Source organism: Lampetra planeri, chromosome 63, assembly GCF_965212315.1.
Source record: "Lampetra planeri chromosome 63, kcLamPlan1.2.h2, whole genome shotgun sequence".
Classification (NCBI taxonomy): domain Eukaryota; kingdom Metazoa; phylum Chordata; class Hyperoartia; order Petromyzontiformes; family Petromyzontidae; genus Lampetra; species Lampetra planeri.
In genome coordinates, this window is record NC_136169.1 from 2,726,476 (window position 1) to 2,747,586 (window position 21,111).

Consider the following 21,111-nt stretch of genomic DNA (forward strand, 5'->3'; position numbering starts at 1 on the left):
AAGGTATTCTGGTGGCAAAGTAGTTCAGGCGTTTGACTTGATTTCCAATCGGGATTGGCCACACACATTCAAATCCTGTCGATGATGGTTTTAAGTGTTCTCACATATTTTTGAGATGTTTACGAAGCATTTTGAGTTATTGGATGAGACTTAGAAACTCAGATACCTGTTAGAGGAATATCGCATTCAGTGTCATGGTGGCCGAGTGGTTAAGGCGTTGGACTCGAAATCCAATGGGGTCTCCCCGCACAGGTTCAAATCCTGTCCATGACGGTTTGAAGTTTTCTCACTTATTGTGAGAAGTCTATTCTTAATTTTGATGTTAATGGGCCGGACTAATAAACTTAGATATTCGTTAGAGGAACACATGGATCAAGGTGTCATGGTGGCCAAGTAGTTCAGGCGTTTGACTTGATTTCCAATTGGGATTGGCCACACACATTCTAAATCCTGTCGATGATGGTTTTAAGTGTTCTCACATATTTTTGAGATGTTTACGAAGCAATTTGAGTTATTGGATGAGACTAAGAAACTCAGATATGTTAGAGGAATATAGGTACCAGTGTCATGGTGGCAGAGTGGTTAAGGCGTTGGACTTGAAATCCAATGGGGTCTCCCCGCACATGTTCAAATCCTGTCCATGACGGTTTGAATTTTTCTTACTTATTGTGAGAAGTTTATACGTAATTTTGATGTTAATGGACCGGACTAAAAAACTTAGATATTTGTTAGAGGAACACATGGATCAAGGTGTCATGGTGGCCAAGAAGTTCAGGCGTTCGACTTGATTTCCAATCGGGATTTTCCACACACATTCAAATCCTGTCGATGATGGTTTTAAGTGTTCTCACATATTTTTGAGATGTTTACGAAGCATTTTGAGTTATTGGATGAGACTTAGAAACTCAGATACCTGTTAGAGGAACATCGGTTTCAGTGTCATGGTGGCCGAGTGGTTAAGGCGTTGGACTCGAAATCCAATGGGGTCTCCCAGCACAGGTTCAAATCCTGTCCATGACGGTTTGAAGTTTTCTCACTTATTGTGAGAAGTTTATACGTAATTTTGATGTTAATGGACCGGACTAATAAACTTAGATATTCGTTAGAGGAACACATCAATCAAGGTGTCATGGTGGCCAAGTAGTTCAGGCGTTCGACTTGATTTCCAATCGGAATCAGAATTGGCCACGCACATTCAAATCCTGTCGATTATGGTTTTAAGTGTTCTCACATATTTTTGAGATGTTTACGAAGCATTTTGAGTTATTGGATGAGACTAAAAAACTCAGATATGTTAGAGGAACGTAGGTGACAGTGCCATGGTGGCCGAGTGGTTAAGGCGTTGGACTTGAAATCCAATGGGGTCTCCCTGCACAGGTTCAAATCCTGCCCATGACGTTTTGAAGTTCTCTCACTTTCTTTTTTCAATGTTTATAAGTAATTTGAGGTTAATGGACCGGACTAATACACTTAGATATTCGTTAGAGGAACACATGGATCAGGGTATTCTGGTGGCCAAGTAGTTCAGGCGTTAGATGTGATTTCCAATTGGTTATGGTCATACACATTCAAATCCTGTTGTTAGCTGATTTGAGTTTTTCACGTATTTTTGAGATGTTTATAAGTAATTTGAGGTTATTGAATAAACTTAGATATTCGCTAGAAGAACACATGCAGCAGGGAGTCATGGTGGCCGAGTAGTTAAGGCATTCGACTTGATATCGAATGGGGTATATCCACACAGATACAAATCTTATCCTTTGAAGTGTTCTCAAGTATTTTTGTGACGTTTATAAGGAATTTTGAGATATTGGAATAGCCTAGGAAACTCAGATACCTGTTAGAGGAATATCAGTTTCAGTGTCATGGTGGCCGAGTGGTTAAGGCGTTGGACTTGAAATCCAATGGGGTCTCCCCGCACAGGTTCAAATCCTGTCCATGACGTTTTGAAGTTCTCTCACTTTCTTTTTTCAATGTTTATAAGCAATTTGAGGTTAATGGACCGGACTAATACACTTAGATATTCGTTAGAGGAACACAAGTATCAAGGTATTCTGGTGGCAAAGTAGTTCAGGCGTTTGACTTGATTTCCAATCGGGATTGGCCACACACATTCAAATCCTGTCGATGATGGTTTTAAGTGTTCTCACATATTTTTGAGATGTTTACGAAGCATTTTGAGTTATTGGATGAGACTTAGAAACTCAGATACCTGTTAGAGGAATATCGCATTCAGTGTCATGGTGGCCGAGTGGTTAAGGCGTTGGACTCGAAATCCAATGGGGTCTCCCCGCACAGGTTCAAATCCTGTCCATGACGGTTTGAAGTTTTCTCACTTATTGTGAGAAGTCTATTCTTAATTTTGATGTTAATGGGCCGGACTAATAAACTTAGATATTCGTTAGAGGAACACATGGATCAAGGTGTCATGGTGGCCAAGTAGTTCAGGCGTTTGACTTGATTTCCAATTGGGATTGGCCACACACATTCTAAATCCTGTCGATGATGGTTTTAAGTGTTCTCACATATTTTTGAGATGTTTACGAAGCAATTTGAGTTATTGGATGAGACTAAGAAACTCAGATATGTTAGAGGAATATAGGTACCAGTGTCATGGTGGCAGAGTGGTTAAGGCGTTGGACTTGAAATCCAATGGGGTCTCCCCGCACATGTTCAAATCCTGTCCATGACGGTTTGAATTTTTCTTACTTATTGTGAGAAGTTTATACGTAATTTTGATGTTAATGGACCGGACTAAAAAACTTAGATATTTGTTAGAGGAACACATGGATCAAGGTGTCATGGTGGCCAAGAAGTTCAGGCGTTCGACTTGATTTCCAATCGGGATTTTCCACACACATTCAAATCCTGTCGATGATGGTTTTAAGTGTTCTCACATATTTTTGAGATGTTTACGAAGCATTTTGAGTTATTGGATGAGACTTAGAAACTCAGATACCTGTTAGAGGAACATCGGTTTCAGTGTCATGGTGGCCGAGTGGTTAAGGCGTTGGACTCGAAATCCAATGGGGTCTCCCAGCACAGGTTCAAATCCTGTCCATGACGGTTTGAAGTTTTCTCACTTATTGTGAGAAGTTTATACGTAATTTTGATGTTAATGGACCGGACTAATAAACTTAGATATTCGTTAGAGGAACACATCAATCAAGGTGTCATGGTGGCCAAGTAGTTCAGGCGTTCGACTTGATTTCCAATCGGAATCAGAATTGGCCACGCACATTCAAATCCTGTCGATTATGGTTTTAAGTGTTCTCACATATTTTTGAGATGTTTACGAAGCATTTTGAGTTATTGGATGAGACTAAAAAACTCAGATATGTTAGAGGAACGTAGGTGACAGTGTCATGGTGGCAGAGTGGTTAAGGCGTTGGACTTGAAATCCAATGGGGTCTCTCTGCACAGGTTCAAATCCTGTCCATGACGTTTTGAAGTTCTCTCACTTTCTTTTTTCAATGTTTATAAGTAATATGAGGTTAATGGACCGGACTAATACACTTAGATATTCGTTAGAGGAACACATGGATCAAGGTATTCTGGTGGCCAAGTAGTTCAGGCGTTAGATGTGATTTCCAATTTGTTATGGTCATACACATTCAAATCCTGTTGTTAGCTGATTTGAGTTTTTCACGTATTTTTGAGATGTTTATACGTAATTTGAGGTTATTGAATAAACTTAGATATTCGCTAGAAGAACACATGCAGCAGGGAGTCATGGTGGCCGAGTAGTTAAGGCATTCGACTTGATATCGAATGGGGTATATCCACACAGAGTAAAATCTTATCCTTTGATTTGTTCTCTCGTATTTTTGTGACGTTTATAAGGAATTTTGAGATATTGGAATAGACTAGGAAACTCAGCTACCTGTTAGAGGAATATCAGTTTCCGTGTCATGGTGGCCGAGTGGTTAAGGCGTTGGACTCGAAATCCAATGGGGTCTCCCCGCACAGGTTCAAATCCTGTCCATGACGGTTTTAAGTTTTCTCACTTATTGTGAGAAGTTTATACGTAATTTTGATGTTAATGGACCGGACTCATAAACTTAGATATTCGTTAGAGGAACACATCGATCAAGGTGTCATGGTGGCCAAGCAGTTCAGGCGTTTGACTTGATTTCCAATCGGAATCGGAATTGGCCACGCACATTCAAATCCTGTCGATTATGGTTTAAAGTGTTCTCACATATTTTTGAGATGTTTACGGAGCATTTTGAGTTATTGGATGAGACTAAGAAACTCAGATATGTTAGAGGAACGTAGGTGACAGTGCCATGGTGGCCGAGTGGTTAAGGCGTTGGACTTGAAATCCAATGGGTCTCCCTGCACAGGTTCAAATCCTGTCCATGACGTTTTGAAGTTCTCTCACTTTCTTTTTTCAATGTTTATAAGTAATTTGAGGTTAATGGACCGGACTAATACACTTAGATATTCGTTAGAGGAACACATGGATCAAGGTATTCTGGTGGCCAAGTAGTTCAGGCGTTAGATGTGATTTCCAATTGGTTATGGTCATACACATTCAAATCCTGTTGTTAGCTGATTTGAGTTTTTCACGTATTTTTGAGATGTTTATAAGTAATTTGAGGTTATTGAATAAACTTAGATATTCGCTAGAAGAACACATGCAGCAGGGAGTCATGGTGGCCGAGTAGTTAAGGCATTCGACTTGATATCGAATGGGGTATATCCACACAGAGTAAAATCTTATCCTTTGATTTGTTCTCACGTATTTTTGTGACGTTTATGAGGAATTTTGAGATATTGGAATAGACTAGGAAACTCAGATACCTGTTAGAGGAATATCAGTTTCCGTGTCATGGTGGCCGAGTGGTTAAGGCGTTGGACTCGAAATCCAATGGGGTCTCCCCGCACAGGTTCAAATCCTGTCCATGACGGTTTTAAGTTTTCTCACTTATTGTGAGAAGTTTATACTTAATTTTGATGTTAATGGACCGGACTAGTAAACTTAGATATTCGTTAGAGGAACACATGGATCAAGGTGTCATGGTGGCCAAGAAGTTCAGGCGTTCGACTTGATTTCCAATCGGGATTTGCCGCACACATTCAAATCCTGTCGATGATGGTTTTAAGTGTTCTCACATATTTTTGAGATGTTTACGAAGCATTTTGAGTTATTGGATGAGACTTAGAAACTCAGATATCTGTTAGAGGAATATCGGTTTTAGTGTCATGGTGGCCGAGTGGTTAAGGCGTTGGACTCGAAATCCAATGGGGTCTCTCCACATAGGTTCAAATCCTGTCCATGACGGTTTGAAGTTTTCTCACTTATTGTGAGAAGTTTATACTTAATTTTGATGTTAATGGACCGGACTAGTAAACTTAGATATTCGTTAGAGGAACACATGGATCAAGGTGTCATGGTGGCCAAGAAGTTCAGGCGTTCGACTTGATTTCCAATCGGGATTTGCCGCACACATTCAAATCCTGTCGATGATGGTTTTAAGTGTTCTCACATATTTTTGAGATGTTTACGAAGCATTTTGAGTTATTGGATGAGACTTAGAAACTCAGATATCTGTTAGAGGAATATCGGTTTCAGTGTCATGGTGGCCGAGTGGTTAAGGCGTTGGACTCGAAATCCAATGGGGTCTCCCCGCACAGGTTCAAATCCTGTCCATGACGGTTTGAAGTTTTCTCACTTATTGTGAGAAGTTTATACGTAATTTTGATGTTAATGGACCGGACTGATAAACTTAGATATTCGTTAGAGGAACACATCGATCAAGGTGTCATGGTGGCCAAGTAGTTCAGGCGTTCGACTTGATTTCTAATCGTAATCAGAATTGGCCACGCACATTCAAATCCTGTCGATTATGGTTTTAAGTGTTCTCACATATTTTTGAGATGTTTACGAAGCATTTTGAGTTATTGGATGAGACTAAGAAACTCAGATATGTTAGAGGAACGTAGGTGACAGTGTCATGGTGGCAGAGTGGTTAAGGCGTTGGACGTGAAATCCAATGGGGTCTCCCTGCACAGGTTCAAATCCTGTCCATGATGTTTTGAAGTTCTCTCACTTTCTTTTTTCAATGTTTATAAGCAATTTGAGGTTAATGGACCGGACTAATACACTTAGATATTCGTTAGAGGAACACATGGATCAAGGTATTCTGGTGGCAAAGTAGCTCAGGCGTTAGATGTGATTTCCAATTGGTTATGGTCATACACATTCAAATCCTGTTGTTAGCTGATTTGAGTTTTTGACGTATTTTTGAGATGTTTATAAGTAATTTGAGGTTATTGAATAAACTTAGATATTCGCTAGAAGAACACATGCAGCAGGGAGTCATGGTGGCCGAGTAGTTAAGGCATTCGACTTGATATCGAATGGGGTATATCCACACAGAGTAAAATCTTATCCTTTGATTTGTTCTCACGTATTTTTGTGACGTTTATAAGGAATTTTGAGATATTGGAATAGACTAGGAAACTCAGATACCTGTTAGAGGAATATCACTTTCCGTGTCATGGTGGCCGAGTGGTTAAGGCGTTGGACTTGAAATCCAATGGGGTCTCCCCGCACAGGTTCAAATCCTGTCCATGACGGTTTGAAGTTTTCTCACTTATTGTGAGAAGTTTATACTTAATTTTGATGTTAATGGACCGGACTAGTAAACTTAGATATTCGTTAGAGGAACACATCGATCAAGGTGTCATGGTGGCCAAGTAGTTCAGGCGTTCGACTTGATTTCCAATCGGAATCAGAATTGGCCACGCACATTCAAATCCTGTCGATTATGGTTTTAAGTGTTCTCACATATTTTTGAGATGTTTACGAAGCGTTTTGAGTTATTGGATGAGACTAAGAAACTCAGATATGTGAGAGGAATATAGGTTCCAGTGTCATGGTGGCCGAGTGGTTAAGGCGTTGGACTTGAAATCCAATGGGGTCTCCACGCACAGGTTCAAATCCTGTCCATGACGGTTTGAAGTTTTCTCACTTATTGTGAGAAGTTTATACGTAATTTTGATGTTAATGGACCGGACTCATAAACGTAGATATTCGTTAGAGGAACACATGGATCAAGGTGTCATGGTGGCCAAGTAGTTCAGGCGTTCGACTTGATTTCCAATCGGAATCCTGTCGATTATGGTTTTAAGTGTTCTCACATATTTTTGAGATGTTTACGAAGCATTTTGAGTTATTGGATGAGACTAAGAAACTCAGATATGTTAGAGGAACGTAGGTGACAGTGTCATGGTGGCCGAGTAGTTAAGGCATTCGACTTGATATCGAATGGGGTATATCCACACAGAGTAAAATCTTATCCTTTGATTTGTTCTCACGTATTTTTGTGACGTTTATAAGGAATTTTGAGATATTGGAATAGACTAGGAAACTCAGATACCTGTTAGAGGAATATCAGTTTCAGTGTCATGGTGGCCGAGTGGTTAAGGCGTTGGACTCGAAATCCAATGCGGTCTCCCTGCACAGGTTCAAATCCTGTCCATGACGGTTTGAAGTTTTCTCACTTATTGTGAGAAGTTTATACTTAATTTTGATGTTAATGGACCGGACTAGTAAACTTTGATATTCGTTAGAGGAACACATCGATCAAGGTGTCATGGTGGCCAAGTAGTTCAGGCGTTCGACTTGATTTCCAATCTGGATTTGCCACACACATTCAAATCCTGTCGATGATGGTTTTAAGTGTTCTCACATATTTTTGAGATGTTTACGAAGCATTTTGAGTTATTGGATGAGACTTAGAAACTCAGATACCTGTTAGAGGAATATCAGTTTCCGTGTCATGGTGGCCGAGTGGTTAAGGCGTTGGACTTGAAATCCAATGGGGTCTCCCCGCACAGGTTCAAATCCTGTCCATGACGGTTTGAAGTTTTCTCACTTATTGTTAGAAGTTTATACGTAATTTTGATGTTAATGGACCGGACTAATAAACTTAGATATTCGTTAGAGGAACACATCGATCAAGGTGTCATGGTGGCCAAGTAGTTCAGGCGTTCGACTTGATTTCCAATCGGAATCAGAATTGGCCACGCACATTCAAATCCTGTCGATTATGGTTTTAAGTGTTCTCACATATTTTTGAGATGTTTACGAAGCATTTTGAGTTATTGGATGAGACTAAGAAACTCAGATATGTTAGAGGAACGTAGGTGACAGTGTCATGGTGGCCGAGTGGTTAAGGCGTTGGACTTGAAATCCAATGGGGTCTCCCCGCACAGGTTCAAATCCTGTCCATGACGTTTTGAAGTTCTCTCACTTTCTTTTTTCAATGTTTATAAGCAATTTGAGGTTAATGGACCGGACTAATACACTTAGATATTCGTTAGAGGAACACATGGATCAAGGTGGCATGGTGGCCAAGTAGTTCAGGCGTTTGACTTGATTTCCAATCGGAAATGGCCACACACAGTCAAATCCTGTCGATGATGGTTTTAAGTGTTCTCACATATTTTTGAGATGTTTACGAAGCATTTTGAGTTATTGGATGAGACTAAGAAACTCAGATATGTTAGAGGAATATAGGTGCCAGTGTCATGGTGGCCGTGTAGTTAAGACATTCGACTTGATTTCGAATGGGGTATATCCACACAGAATAAAAGCTTATCCTTGGAAGCTTTGAAGTGTTCTCACGTATTTTTGTGACGTTCATAAGGAATTTCGAGATTTTGGAATAGACGAGGAAACTTAGATATCTGTTAGAGGAAAATAAGTTTCAGTGTCATGGTGGCCGAGTGGTTAAGGCGTTGGACTCAAAATCCAATGTTGTCTGCCCGCACAGGTTCAAATCCTGTCCATGACGGTTTGAATTTTTCTTACTTATTGTGAGAAGTTTATACGTAATTTTGATGTTAATGGACCGGACTAAAAAACTTAGATATTTGTTAGAGGAACACATGGATCAAGGTGTCATGGTGGCCAAGTAGTTCAGGCGTTCGACTTGGTTTCCAATCGGAAATGGCCACACACATTCAAATCCTGTCGATGATGGTTTTAAGTGTTCTCACATATTTTTGAGATGTTTACGAAGCATTTTGAGTTATTGGATGAGACTAAGAAACTCAGATATGTTAGAGGAACGTAGGTGACAGTGTCATGGTGGCCGAGTGGTTAAGGCGTTGGACTTGAAATCCAATGGGGTCTCCCCGCACAGGTTCAAATCCTGTCTATGACGTTTTGAAGTTCTCTCACTTTCTTTTTTCAATGTTTATAAGCAATTTGAGGTTAATGGACAGGACTAATACACTTTGATATTCGTTAGAGGAACACAAGTTTCAAGGTATTCTGGTGGCCAAGTAGTTCAGGCGTTAGACTTGATTTCCAATTGGGTATGGTCATACACATTCAAATCCTGTTGTTAGCCGATTTGCGTTTTTCACGTATTTTTGAGATGTTTATAAGTAATTTGAGGTTATTGAATAAACTTAGATATTCGCTAGAAGAACACATGCATCAGGGTCTTCATGGTGGCCGAGTAGTTAAGGCATTCGACTTGATATCGAATGGGGTATATCCACACAGATTCAAATCTTATCCTTTGAAGTGTTCTCACGTATTTTTGTGACGTTTATAAGGAATTTTGAGATATTGGAATAGCCTAGGAAACTCAGATACCTGTTAGAGGAATATCAGTTTCAGTGTCATGGTGGCCGAGTGGTTAAGGCGTTGGACTTGAAATCCAATGGGGTCTCCCCGCACAGGTTCAAATCCTGTCCATGACGTTTTGAAGTTCTCTCACTTTCTGTTTTCAATGTTTATAAGCAATTTGAGGTTAATGGACGGGACTAATACACTTAGATATTCGTTAGAGGAACACAAGTATCAAGGTATTCTGGTGGCAAAGTAGTTCAGGCGTTTGACTTGATTTCCAATCGGGATTGGCCACACACATTCAAATCCTGTCGATGATGGTTTTAAGTGTTCTCACATATTTTTTAGATGTTTACGAAGCATTTTGAGTTATTGGATGAGACTTAGAAACTCAGATACCTGTTAGAGGAATATCGCGTTCAGTGTCATGGTGGCCGAGTGGTTAAGGTGTTGGACTCGAAATCCAATGGGGTCTCCCCGCACAGGTTCAAATCCTGTCCATGACGGTTTGAAGTTTTCTCACTTATTGTGAGAAGTCTATTCTTAATTTTGATGTTAATGGACCGGACTAATAAACTTAGATATTCGTTAGAGGAACACATGGATCAAGGTGTCATGGTGGCCAAGTAGTTCAGGCGTTTGACTTGATTTCCAATTGGGATTGGCCACACACATTCTAAATCCTGTCGATGATGGTTTTAAGTGTTCTCACATATTTTTGAGATGTTTACGAAGCATTTTGAGTTATTGGATGAGACTAAGAAACTCAGATATGTTAGAGGAATATAGGTACCAGTGTCATGGTGGCCGAGTAGTTAAGACATTCGACTTGATTTCGAATGGGGTATATCCACACAGATTAAAAGCTTATCCTTGGAAGCTTTGAAGTGTTCTCACGTATTTTTGTGACGTTCATAAGGAATTTCGAGATTTTTGAATAGACGAGGAAACTTAGATATCTGTTAGAGGAAGCTAAGTTTCAGTGTCATGGTGGCCGAGTGGTTAAGGCGTTGGACTCAAAATCCAATGTTGTCTCCCCGCACATGTTCAAATCCTGTCCATGACGGTTTGAATTTTTCTTACTTATTGTGAGAAGTTTATACGTAATTTTGATGTTAATGGACCGGACTAAAAAACTTAGATATTTGTTAGAGGAACACATGGATCAAGGTGTCATGGTGGCCAAGTAGTTCAGGTGTTCGACTTGGTTTCCAATCGGAAATGGCCACACACATTCAAATCCTGTCGATGATGGTTTTAAGTGTTCTCACATATTTTTGAGATGTTTACGAAGCATTTTGAGTTATTGGATGAGACTAAGAAACTCAGATATGTTAGAGGAACGTAGGTGACAGTGTCATGGTGGCCGAGTGGTTAAGGCGTTGGACTTGAAGTCAAATGGGGTCTCCCCGCACAGGTTCAAATCCTGTCCATGACGTTTTGAAGTTCTCTCACTTTCTTTTTTCAATGTTTATAAGCAATTTGAGGTTAATGGACCGGACTAATACACTTAGATATTCGTTAGAGGAACACATGGATCAAGGTATTCTGGTGGCCAAGTAGTTCAGGCGTTAGATGTGATTTCCAATTGGTTATGGTCATACACAGAGGTGTGGACTCGAGTCATGTGACTTGGACTCGAGTCAGACTCGAGTCATGAATTTGATGACTTGCGACTCGACTTGGACTTGCATAACAATGACTTTGTCCCACCTATGAGATGTGGACTCGAGTCATGTGACTTCGACTCGAGTCATGAATTTGATGACTTGCGACTCGACTTGGACTTGCATAACAATGACTTTGTCCCACCTATGGTCATACACATTCAAATCCTGTTGTTAGCTGATTTGAGTTTTTCACGTATTTTTGAGATGTTTATAAGTAATTTGAGGTTATTGAATAATCTTAGATATTCGCTAGAAGAACACATGCAGCAGGGAGTCATGGTGGCCGAGTAGTTAAGGCATTCGACTTGATATCGAATGGGGTATATCCACACAGAGTAAAATCTTATCCTTTGATTTGTTCTCACGTATTGTGACGTTTATAAGGAATTTTGAGATATTGGAATAGACTAGGAAACTCAGATACCTGTTAGAGGAACATCAGTTTCCGTGTCATGGTGGCCGAGTGGTTAAGGCGTTGGACTCGAAATCCAATGGGGTCTCCCTGCACAGGTTCAAATCCTGTCCATGACGGTTTTAAGTTTTCTCACTTATTGTGAGAAGTTTATACTTAATTTTGATGTTAATGGACCGGACTAGTAAATTTCGATTTAAAGCTTTCGTGACTGCAGGGATTCATCTTCTTGGTTCTTTCGGTAAAGTCACGTAGAAGGGAAGTAATAAAATAATAAAAATAAAACATAATAAAACAATTCTCACGACGTTTCGGCCACAACGCAAGCAGCCATCCTCAGGCGAAGAATGAAACACCCCAAGCTTGGAGCGTATATTTAAGCTGGGTTAGAGGGGGGGGAGGTGGGAAGAAGAGCGCCTAAACAAAATAATTTGCATATCAAGAGGAATTCAGCATATGGAAAATGCGTAGGAGGTGGGCGGGGGGGGTTCCAAATCAATACTATGCCCGTGCATTATGCAGGATTAGCAGCATCAAAGGGGGGGGGGGGAAGGGGGGGAGCATTAACAAAGGAAAGGAATGTTAATAGTATGTAGCTGTAGTTACTAAACAACCACGTAAAAAACTACAGTATAAACTGCATGACAAACTAAAGTATAAACTACATAGCATCATCAGTAAACTTACTATACTCTACAATAAGCTGAGTTACTAACAGTAAGTAATACATGAAAAATTCTACGTTGTAAAAAATTATATAATATGCTTCCATCTAAACTTTATTCTCTTACATCACACGCGTCTATACCGTACTATATACTTCCATAGGCAAAACCAACATTAAATTACATACTGTATTGCTATAAACCACCCTATACCTTATACATTTTTAATATAACACTATGTATTATTCTACCCACCCTAATGTGTATCAAAATGGTTTATTACGTCCTTCCAGTGATTGCTAAGCCAGAATCCATCTTCTCGGTTAAAATTGTCTCTGTGTTTGTAAATGTGGATCGCCTCATGTACGAATCTCTCATGATAGCCAGATGGCTTGCAGAGAACCTCTGTCTTGGAGAAGTCAATGTCATGTGAGCCCACTGAGTTGTAACAGTGATCTGCCACGGCTGAGGTGTTTGTCCTACAGTGTTTCAGGTCAGCTTTATGTTCACGGATGCGGTCCGAGACATGTCGTTTGGTTTCCCCAATGTAACTGCTACCACAGAGGCAACTTAGTTTGTAGACACCAGGGTACTGTATGTCTGGAACCACATCTTTTACAGACGGTACCAGATCACGGATTTTATGTACTGTGTTGAATCGGACCTGGATCTTGTGTTTAATCAGGATTTTGGAGATCTTTTTTGTGACCCCAGCAATGTAGGGTAAGGTGATGGTCTTGAAAGGCTCCTCAACAGGATCCTTCTTGGTGGTTGGAGTGATGGCTTTGCGGATTGTGTAGTCGGAGTAACCATTAGCCTTAAGAGCTTGGCGTACGTGTTTGAGTTCACTGGAAATGTGTTCATGGTCGGAGATGCATTGGGCTCTATGATATAGAGTCTTGATGAGGGAATTCTTCTGGGATGGATGGTGGTGGGAATCCGGTTTTAGATAAGCATCCGTGTGGGTGGCTTTCCTGTAGACAGAGTGGCTCATTGAACCATCAGGTCTCCTTTTGATTAGGACATCCAAAAAGGGTAGCTTGCCATCATTTTCGACTTCCATGGTGAATCTGATGGCTGGGTGTATGGAATTGATATGGTCGAGAAATTGGTCTAGAGCAGGCCGGCCATGTGGCCAGATGACAAAAGTGTCGTCTACGTACCTCTTCCATAAGGTCGGGCGTAGAGTGGCAGTCTGGATGGCGTCCGTCTCAAATTTCTCCATGAAGATGTTGGCTACAACCGGAGATAAGGGGGAGCCCATTGGGGTGCCCTCAATTTGCTTGTAGAAGGTTCCATTCCAGGTGAAGTATGTATTGGTTAAGCAGTGTCTCACCAGGGGGGGTACCCCAGCATTCAGTCCTTGATGAACCAAGTCTTCAATGATTGCGATGGTGTCAGGCACAGGCACCTTGGTGAACAAGGAAACCACATCAAAACTGACAAGCAGGTCGTCTGGGGACAGGGCAATCCCCTTGATTGTTGATACCAGGTCAGTAGAGTTTAGTACTGCAGAGGTGGTTTTTCCAGTGAAAGGCCGTAGGATTTCGGACAAAAAACGAGCCAGTTTGTAAGTCGGGGAGTTGATAGTAGAGACAATGGGACGAAGAGGTGTATCTTCTTTATGTATCTTTGGCAAGCCGTACAATCTTGGTGGCCTGGCTGCAGAAGGTTTCAACGAGAACTGTTTGGTCTGATCAATTAATGCGGTTGAAGCAGAAATGATGTTGTTGGTTTTGGAGACGAGGCTGTTGGTGGGGTCTCTTTTTATTTTTGTATAGCTGCCATCGGTGAGTAGTTCTTGAATTTTGTTGTTGTATTCTATTTTGTCCATGATGACAGTGGCATTGCCTTTGTCGGCTGAGAGGATGACAATGTCATCCCTCTTTTTTAATTGAGCTAATTCAAAACGCTCATCTTTGCTGATGTTGCTAGCTGGCATCTTAGCGTTTTTGAGGGTTACAGAGATTTCCGATCTTGCTACGTCTGCAGCGATGTGACTCAAGCCCTTGAGAGCTACATCTACTCGAGCAATTATATCATTAACTGGTATGTGTCTAGGTGTGACTGCAAAGTTTAGTCCTTTAGCTAAAACGGATTTCAAACCTTCAGAAATAGGACTGTTACTGCGATTAATTACGACTTTGTTAACATCTAGCTTTTTAATGTGTGGGTCCGGTTTCTTGTTTGAGAGGCGGTTGAATTTGGAAATCAAGTTGTCCTTACATTTAGTCGACATAGCGGCAGCTGAAGAGGCAGTCATTTTTTCCACATGTTCCCAATCCGATGTGGACATTGTTGCACTCAAGGATAAGTGTGATTTGTAGAGTGTCTTGTCTAACTGATCTAGTTCGGTGCGCGTAAGTCTGATTTTCTCTGAGATAAGAGCTAAGCTAGTTCTAGACAGAATTCGTTTCGCATTAGAAGAAGTTACAGCAGCAGATGTTAGTGTAAATGCGTTCGGTATTACCTTAGAGTCGCGGCATCTCTTCAGAAAGGTGAGAGACTCGATTAGCTGAGCCTTCTTGTCCCGGAGCTTGTTGAAGGATCTCAAAGTTATGTGGAAACCCTCCCCGTAGAGGCGGTTAAATTTCGATTTAAAGCTTTCGTGACTGCAGGGATTCATCTTCTTGGTTCTTTCGGTAAAGTCACGTAGAAGGGAAGTAATAAAATAATAAAAATAAAACATAATAAAACAATTCTCACGACGTTTCGGCCACAACGCAAGCAGCCATCCTCAGGCGAAGAATGAAACACCCCAAGCTTGGAGCGTATATTTAAGCTGGGTTAGAGGGGGGGGAGGTGGGAAGAAGAGCGCCTAAACAAAATAATTTGCATATCAAGAGGAATTCAGCATATGGAAAATGCGTAGGAGGTGGGCGGGGGGGGGTTCCAAATCAATACTATGCCCGTGCATTATGCAGGATTAGCAGCATCAAAGGGGGGGGGGGGAAGGGGGGGAGCATTAACAAAGGAAAGGAATGTTAATAGTATGTAGCTGTAGTTACTAAACAACCACGTAAAAAACTACAGTATAAACTGCATGACAAACTAAAGTATAAACTACATAGCATCATCAGTAAACTTACTATACTCTACAATAAGCTGAGTTACTAACAGTAAGTAATACATGAAAAATTCTACGTTGTAAAAAATTATATAATATGCTTCCATCTAAACTTTATTCTCTTACATCACACGCGTCTATACCGTACTATATACTTCCATAGGCAAAACCAACATTAAATTACATACTGTATTGCTATAAACCACCCTATACCTTATACATTTTTAATATAACACTATGTATTATTCTACCCACCCTAATGTGTATCAAAATGGTTTATTACGTCCTTCCAGTGATTGCTAAGCCAGAATCCATCTTCTCGGTTAAAATTGTCTCTGTGTTTGTAAATGTGGATCGCCTCATGTACGAATCTCTCATGATAGCCAGATGGCTTGCAGAGAACCTCTGTCTTGGAGAAGTCAATGTCATGTGAGCCCACTGAGTTGTAACAGTGATCTGCCACGGCTGAGGTGTTTGTCCTACAGTGTTTCAGGTCAGCTTTATGTTCACGGATGCGGTCCGAGACATGTCGTTTGGTTTCCCCAATGTAACTGCTACCACAGAGGCAACTTAGTTTGTAGACACCAGGGTACTGTATGTCTGGAACCACATCTTTTACAGACGGTACCAGATCACGGATTTTATGTACTGTGTTGAATCGGACCTGGATCTTGTGTTTAATCAGGATTTTGGAGATCTTTTTTGTGACCCCAGCAATGTAGGGTAAGGTGATGGTCTTGAAAGGCTCCTCAACAGGATCCTTCTTGGTGGTTGGAGTGATGGCTTTGCGGATTGTGTAGTCGGAGTAACCATTAGCCTTAAGAGCTTGGCGTACGTGTTTGAGTTCACTGGAAATGTGTTCATGGTCGGAGATGCATTGGGCTCTATGATATAGAGTCTTGATGAGGGAATTCTTCTGGGATGGATGGTGGTGGGAATCCGGTTTTAGATAAGCATCCGTGTGGGTGGCTTTCCTGTAGACAGAGTGGCTCATTGAACCATCAGGTCTCCTTTTGATTAGGACATCCAAAAAGGGTAGCTTGCCATCATTTTCGACTTCCATGGTGAATCTGATGGCTGGGTGTATGGAATTGATATGGTCGAGAAATTGGTCTAGAGCAGGCCGGCCATGTGGCCAGATGACAAAAGTGTCGTCTACGTACCTCTTCCATAAGGTCGGGCGTAGAGTGGCAGTCTGGATGGCGTCCGTCTCAAATTTCTCCATGAAGATGTTGGCTACAACCGGAGATAAGGGGGAGCCCATTGGGGTGCCCTCAATTTGCTTGTAGAAGGTTCCATTCCAGGTGAAGTATGTATTGGTTAAGCAGTGTCTCACCAGGGGGGGTACCCCAGCATTCAGTCCTTGATGAACCAAGTCTTCAATGATTGCGATGGTGTCAGGCACAGGCACCTTGGTGAACAAGGAAACCACATCAAAACTGACAAGCAGGTCGTCTGGGGACAGGGCAATCCCCTTGATTGTTGATACCAGGTCAGTAGAGTTTAGTACTGCAGAGGTGGTTTTTCCAGTGAAAGGCCGTAGGATTTCGGACAAAAAACGAGCCAGTTTGTAAGTCGGGGAGTTGATAGTAGAGACAATGGGACGAAGAGGTGTATCTTCTTTATGTATCTTTGGCAAGCCGTACAATCTTGGTGGCCTGGCTGCAGAAGGTTTCAACGAGAACTGTTTGGTCTGATCAATTAATGCGGTTGAAGCAGAAATGATGTTGTTGGTTTTGGAGACGAGGCTGTTGGTGGGGTCTCTTTTTATTTTTGTATAGCTGCCATCGGTGAGTAGTTCTTGAATTTTGTTGTTGTATTCTATTTTGTCCATGATGACAGTGGCATTGCCTTTGTCGGCTGAGAGGATGACAATGTCATCCCTCTTTTTTAATTGAGCTAATTCAAAACGCTCATCTTTGCTGATGTTGCTAGCTGGCATCTTAGCGTTTTTGAGGGTTACAGAGATTTCCGATCTTGCTACGTCTGCAGCGATGTGACTCAAGCCCTTGAGAGCTACATCTACTCGAGCAATTATATCATTAACTGGTATGTGTCTAGGTGTGACTGCAAAGTTTAGTCCTTTAGCTAAAACGGATTTCAAACCTTCAGAAATAGGACTGTTACTGCGATTAATTACGACTTTGTTAACATCTAGCTTTTTAATGTGTGGGTCCGGTTTCTTGTTTGAGAGGCGGTTGAATTTGGAAATCAAGTTGTCCTTACATTTAGTCGACATAGCGGCAGCTGAAGAGGCAGTCATTTTTTCCACATGTTCCCAATCCGATGTGGACATTGTTGCACTCAAGGATAAGTGTGATTTGTAGAGTGTCTTGTCTAACTGATCTAGTTCGGTGCGCGTAAGTCTGATTTTCTCTGAGATAAGAGCTAAGCTAGTTCTAGACAGAATTCGTTTCGCATTAGAAGAAGTTACAGCAGCAGATGTTAGTGTAAATGCGTTCGGTATTACCTTAGAGTCGCGGCATCTCTTCAGAAAGGTGAGAGACTCGATTAGCTGAGCCTTCTTGTCCCGGAGCTTGTTGAAGGATCTCAAAGTTATGTGGAAACCCTCCCCGTAGAGGCGGTTAAATTTCGATTTAAAGCTTTCGTGACTGCAGGGATTCATCTTCTTGGTTCTTTCGGTAAAGTCACGTAGAAGGGAAGTAATAAAATAATAAAAATAAAACATAATAAAACAATTCTCACGACGTTTCGGCCACAACGCAAGCAGCCATCCTCAGGCGAAGAATGAAACACCCCAAGCTTGGAGCGTATATTTAAGCTGGGTTAGAGGGGGGGGAGGTGGGAAGAAGAGCGCCTAAACAAAATAATTTGCATATCAAGAGGAATTCAGCATATGGAAAATGCGTAGGAGGTGGGCGGGGGGGGTTCCAAATCAATACTATGCCCGTGCATTATGCAGGATTAGCAGCATCAAAGGGGGGGGGGGGAAGGGGGGGAGCATTAACAAAGGAAAGGAATGTTAATAGTATGTAGCTGTAGTTACTAAACAACCACGTAAAAAACTACAGTATAAACTGCATGACAAACTAAAGTATAAACTACATAGCATCATCAGTAAACTTACTATACTCTACAATAAGCTGAGTTACTAACAGTAAGTAATACATGAAAAATTCTACGTTGTAAAAAATTATATAATATGCTTCCATCTAAACTTTATTCTCTTACATCACACGCGTCTATACCGTACTATATACTTCCATAGGCAAAACCAACATTAAATTACATACTGTATTGCTATAAACCACCCTATACCTTATACATTTTTAATATAACACTATGTATTATTCTACCCACCCTAATGTGTATCAAAATGGTTTATTACGTCCTTCCAGTGATTGCTAAGCCAGAATCCATCTTCTCGGTTAAAATTGTCTCTGTGTTTGTAAATGTGGATCGCCTCATGTACGAATCTCTCATGATAGCCAGATGGCTTGCAGAGAACCTCTGTCTTGGAGAAGTCAATGTCATGTGAGCCCACTGAGTTGTAACAGTGATCTGCCACGGCTGAGGTGTTTGTCCTACAGTGTTTCAGGTCAGCTTTATGTTCACGGATGCGGTCCGAGACATGTCGTTTGGTTTCCCCAATGTAACTGCTACCACAGAGGCAACTTAGTTTGTAGACACCAGGGTACTGTATGTCTGGAACCACATCTTTTACAGACGGTACCAGATCACGGATTTTATGTACTGTGTTGAATCGGACCTGGATCTTGTGTTTAATCAGGATTTTGGAGATCTTTTTTGTGACCCCAGCAATGTAGGGTAAGGTGATGGTCTTGAAAGGCTCCTCAACAGGATCCTTCTTGGTGGTTGGAGTGATGGCTTTGCGGATTGTGTAGTCGGAGTAACCATTAGCCTTAAGAGCTTGGCGTACGTGTTTGAGTTCACTGGAAATGTGTTCATGGTCGGAGATGCATTGGGCTCTATGATATAGAGTCTTGATGAGGGAATTCTTCTGGGATGGATGGTGGTGGGAATCCGGTTTTAGATAAGCATCCGTGTGGGTGGCTTTCCTGTAGACAGAGTGGCTCATTGAACCATCAGGTCTCCTTTTGATTAGGACATCCAAAAAGGGTAGCTTGCCATCATTTTCGACTTCCATGGTGAATCTGATGGCTGGGTGTATGGAATTGATATGGTCGAGAAATTGGTCTAGAGCAGGCCGGCCATGTGGCCAGATGACAAAAGTGTCGTCTACGTACCTCTTCCATAAGGTCGGGCGTAGAGTGGCAGTCTGGATGGCGTCCGTCTCAAATTTCTCCATGAAGATGTTGGCTACAACCGGAGATAAGGGGGAGCCCATTGGGGTGCCCTCAATTTGCTTGTAGAAGGTTCCATTCCAGGTGAAGTATGTATTGGTTAAGCAGTGTCTCACCAGGGGGGGTACCCCAGCATTCAGTCCTTGATGAACCAAGTCTTCAATGATTGCGATGGTGTCAGGCACAGGCACCTTGGTGAACAAGGAAACCACATCAAAACTGACAAGCAGGTCGTCTGGGGACAGGGCAATCCCCTTGATTGTTGATACCAGGTCAGTAGAGTTTAGTACTGCAGAGGTGGTTTTTCCAGTGAAAGGCCGTAGGATTTCGGACAAAAAACGAGCCAGTTTGTAAGTCGGGGAGTTGATAGTAGAGACAATGGGACGAAGAGGTGTATCTTCTTTATGTATCTTTGGCAAGCCGTACAATCTTGGTGGCCTGGCTGCAGAAGGTTTCAACGAGAACTGTTTGGTCTGATCAATTAATGCGGTTGAAGCAGAAATGATGTTGTTGGTTTTGGAGACGAGGCTGTTGGTGGGGTCTCTTTTTATTTTTGTATAGCTGCCATCGGTGAGTAGTTCTTGAATTTTGTTGTTGTATTCTATTTTGTCCATGATGACAGTGGCATTGCCTTTGTCGGCTGAGAGGATGACAATGTCATCCCTCTTTTTTAATTGAGCTAATTCAAAACGCTCATCTTTGCTGATGTTGCTAGCTGGCATCTTAGCGTTTTTGAGGGTTACAGAGATTTCCGATCTTGCTACGTCTGCAGCGATGTGACTCAAGCCCTTGAGAGCTACATCTACTCGAGCAATTATATCATTAACTGGTATGTGTCTAGGTGTGACTGCAAAGTTTAGTCCTTTAGCTAAAACGGATTTCAAACCTTCAGAAATAGGACTGTTACTGCGATTAATTACGACTTTGTTAACATCTAGCTTTTTAATGTGTGGGTCCGGTTTCTTGTTTGAGAGGCGGTTGAATTTGGAAATCAAGTTGTCCTTACATTTAGTCGACATAGCGGCAGCTGAAGAGGCAGTCATTTTTTCCACATGTTCCCAATCCGATGTGGACATTGTTGCACTCAAGGATAAGTGTGATTTGTAGAGTGTCTTGTCTAACTGATCTAGTTCGGTGCGCGTAAGTCTGATTTTCTCTGAGATAAGAGCTAAGCTAGTTCTAGACAGAATTCGTTTCGCATTAGAAGAAGTTACAGCAGCAGATGTTAGTGTAAATGCGTTCGGTATTACCTTAGAGTCGCGGCATCTCTTCAGAAAGGTGAGAGACTCGATTAGCTGAGCCTTCTTGTCCCGGAGCTTGTTGAAGGATCTCAAAGTTATGTGGAAACCCTCCCCGTAGAGGCGGTTAAATTTCGATTTAAAGCTTTCGTGACTGCAGGGATTCATCTTCTTGGTT

The 21,111-nt window shown here is 41.6% G+C and overlaps 27 non-coding genes across 27 annotated transcripts; all 27 read left to right on the forward strand.

The window, feature by feature from the left end:
• Positions 1-191: 191 nt before the first annotated feature.
• Positions 192-273, forward strand: TRNAS-CGA (transfer RNA serine (anticodon CGA)). The gene has a single exon. It is a non-coding gene; the product is annotated as a tRNA-Ser (tRNA).
• Positions 274-564: 291 nt separating this feature from the next.
• Positions 565-646, forward strand: TRNAS-UGA (transfer RNA serine (anticodon UGA)). The gene has a single exon. It is a non-coding gene; the product is annotated as a tRNA-Ser (tRNA).
• A 292-nt stretch (positions 647-938) lies between these two features.
• TRNAS-CGA (transfer RNA serine (anticodon CGA)) lies at positions 939-1,020 on the forward strand. The gene has a single exon. It is a non-coding gene; the product is annotated as a tRNA-Ser (tRNA).
• Positions 1,021-1,316: 296 nt separating this feature from the next.
• Positions 1,317-1,398, forward strand: TRNAS-UGA (transfer RNA serine (anticodon UGA)). Its single transcript has one exon. It is a non-coding gene; the product is annotated as a tRNA-Ser (tRNA).
• Positions 1,399-1,862: 464 nt separating this feature from the next.
• TRNAS-UGA (transfer RNA serine (anticodon UGA)) lies at positions 1,863-1,944 on the forward strand. The gene has a single exon. It is a non-coding gene; the product is annotated as a tRNA-Ser (tRNA).
• A 293-nt stretch (positions 1,945-2,237) lies between these two features.
• Positions 2,238-2,319, forward strand: TRNAS-CGA (transfer RNA serine (anticodon CGA)). Its single transcript has one exon. It is a non-coding gene; the product is annotated as a tRNA-Ser (tRNA).
• Positions 2,320-2,610: 291 nt separating this feature from the next.
• Positions 2,611-2,692, forward strand: TRNAS-UGA (transfer RNA serine (anticodon UGA)). The gene has a single exon. It is a non-coding gene; the product is annotated as a tRNA-Ser (tRNA).
• A 292-nt stretch (positions 2,693-2,984) lies between these two features.
• TRNAS-CGA (transfer RNA serine (anticodon CGA)) lies at positions 2,985-3,066 on the forward strand. The gene has a single exon. It is a non-coding gene; the product is annotated as a tRNA-Ser (tRNA).
• A 296-nt stretch (positions 3,067-3,362) lies between these two features.
• TRNAS-UGA (transfer RNA serine (anticodon UGA)) lies at positions 3,363-3,444 on the forward strand. The gene has a single exon. It is a non-coding gene; the product is annotated as a tRNA-Ser (tRNA).
• Positions 3,445-3,908: 464 nt separating this feature from the next.
• TRNAS-CGA (transfer RNA serine (anticodon CGA)) lies at positions 3,909-3,990 on the forward strand. Its single transcript has one exon. It is a non-coding gene; the product is annotated as a tRNA-Ser (tRNA).
• Positions 3,991-4,286: 296 nt separating this feature from the next.
• Positions 4,287-4,367, forward strand: TRNAS-UGA (transfer RNA serine (anticodon UGA)). The gene has a single exon. It is a non-coding gene; the product is annotated as a tRNA-Ser (tRNA).
• A 464-nt stretch (positions 4,368-4,831) lies between these two features.
• TRNAS-CGA (transfer RNA serine (anticodon CGA)) lies at positions 4,832-4,913 on the forward strand. The gene has a single exon. It is a non-coding gene; the product is annotated as a tRNA-Ser (tRNA).
• Positions 4,914-5,205: 292 nt separating this feature from the next.
• On the forward strand, positions 5,206-5,287 carry TRNAS-CGA (transfer RNA serine (anticodon CGA)). The gene has a single exon. It is a non-coding gene; the product is annotated as a tRNA-Ser (tRNA).
• A 292-nt stretch (positions 5,288-5,579) lies between these two features.
• On the forward strand, positions 5,580-5,661 carry TRNAS-CGA (transfer RNA serine (anticodon CGA)). Its single transcript has one exon. It is a non-coding gene; the product is annotated as a tRNA-Ser (tRNA).
• Positions 5,662-5,957: 296 nt separating this feature from the next.
• Positions 5,958-6,039, forward strand: TRNAS-UGA (transfer RNA serine (anticodon UGA)). Its single transcript has one exon. It is a non-coding gene; the product is annotated as a tRNA-Ser (tRNA).
• Positions 6,040-6,503: 464 nt separating this feature from the next.
• TRNAS-UGA (transfer RNA serine (anticodon UGA)) lies at positions 6,504-6,585 on the forward strand. Its single transcript has one exon. It is a non-coding gene; the product is annotated as a tRNA-Ser (tRNA).
• Positions 6,586-6,881: 296 nt separating this feature from the next.
• Positions 6,882-6,963, forward strand: TRNAS-UGA (transfer RNA serine (anticodon UGA)). The gene has a single exon. It is a non-coding gene; the product is annotated as a tRNA-Ser (tRNA).
• A 450-nt stretch (positions 6,964-7,413) lies between these two features.
• On the forward strand, positions 7,414-7,495 carry TRNAS-CGA (transfer RNA serine (anticodon CGA)). The gene has a single exon. It is a non-coding gene; the product is annotated as a tRNA-Ser (tRNA).
• Positions 7,496-7,787: 292 nt separating this feature from the next.
• On the forward strand, positions 7,788-7,869 carry TRNAS-UGA (transfer RNA serine (anticodon UGA)). Its single transcript has one exon. It is a non-coding gene; the product is annotated as a tRNA-Ser (tRNA).
• Positions 7,870-8,165: 296 nt separating this feature from the next.
• Positions 8,166-8,247, forward strand: TRNAS-UGA (transfer RNA serine (anticodon UGA)). The gene has a single exon. It is a non-coding gene; the product is annotated as a tRNA-Ser (tRNA).
• A 478-nt stretch (positions 8,248-8,725) lies between these two features.
• On the forward strand, positions 8,726-8,807 carry TRNAL-CAA (transfer RNA leucine (anticodon CAA)). The gene has a single exon. It is a non-coding gene; the product is annotated as a tRNA-Leu (tRNA).
• A 290-nt stretch (positions 8,808-9,097) lies between these two features.
• On the forward strand, positions 9,098-9,179 carry TRNAS-UGA (transfer RNA serine (anticodon UGA)). Its single transcript has one exon. It is a non-coding gene; the product is annotated as a tRNA-Ser (tRNA).
• A 465-nt stretch (positions 9,180-9,644) lies between these two features.
• TRNAS-UGA (transfer RNA serine (anticodon UGA)) lies at positions 9,645-9,726 on the forward strand. The gene has a single exon. It is a non-coding gene; the product is annotated as a tRNA-Ser (tRNA).
• A 293-nt stretch (positions 9,727-10,019) lies between these two features.
• On the forward strand, positions 10,020-10,101 carry TRNAS-CGA (transfer RNA serine (anticodon CGA)). The gene has a single exon. It is a non-coding gene; the product is annotated as a tRNA-Ser (tRNA).
• Positions 10,102-10,579: 478 nt separating this feature from the next.
• On the forward strand, positions 10,580-10,661 carry TRNAL-CAA (transfer RNA leucine (anticodon CAA)). Its single transcript has one exon. It is a non-coding gene; the product is annotated as a tRNA-Leu (tRNA).
• Positions 10,662-10,951: 290 nt separating this feature from the next.
• Positions 10,952-11,033, forward strand: TRNAS-UGA (transfer RNA serine (anticodon UGA)). Its single transcript has one exon. It is a non-coding gene; the product is annotated as a tRNA-Ser (tRNA).
• A 681-nt stretch (positions 11,034-11,714) lies between these two features.
• Positions 11,715-11,796, forward strand: TRNAS-CGA (transfer RNA serine (anticodon CGA)). The gene has a single exon. It is a non-coding gene; the product is annotated as a tRNA-Ser (tRNA).
• The last annotated feature ends 9,315 nt before the right edge of the window (positions 11,797-21,111 follow it).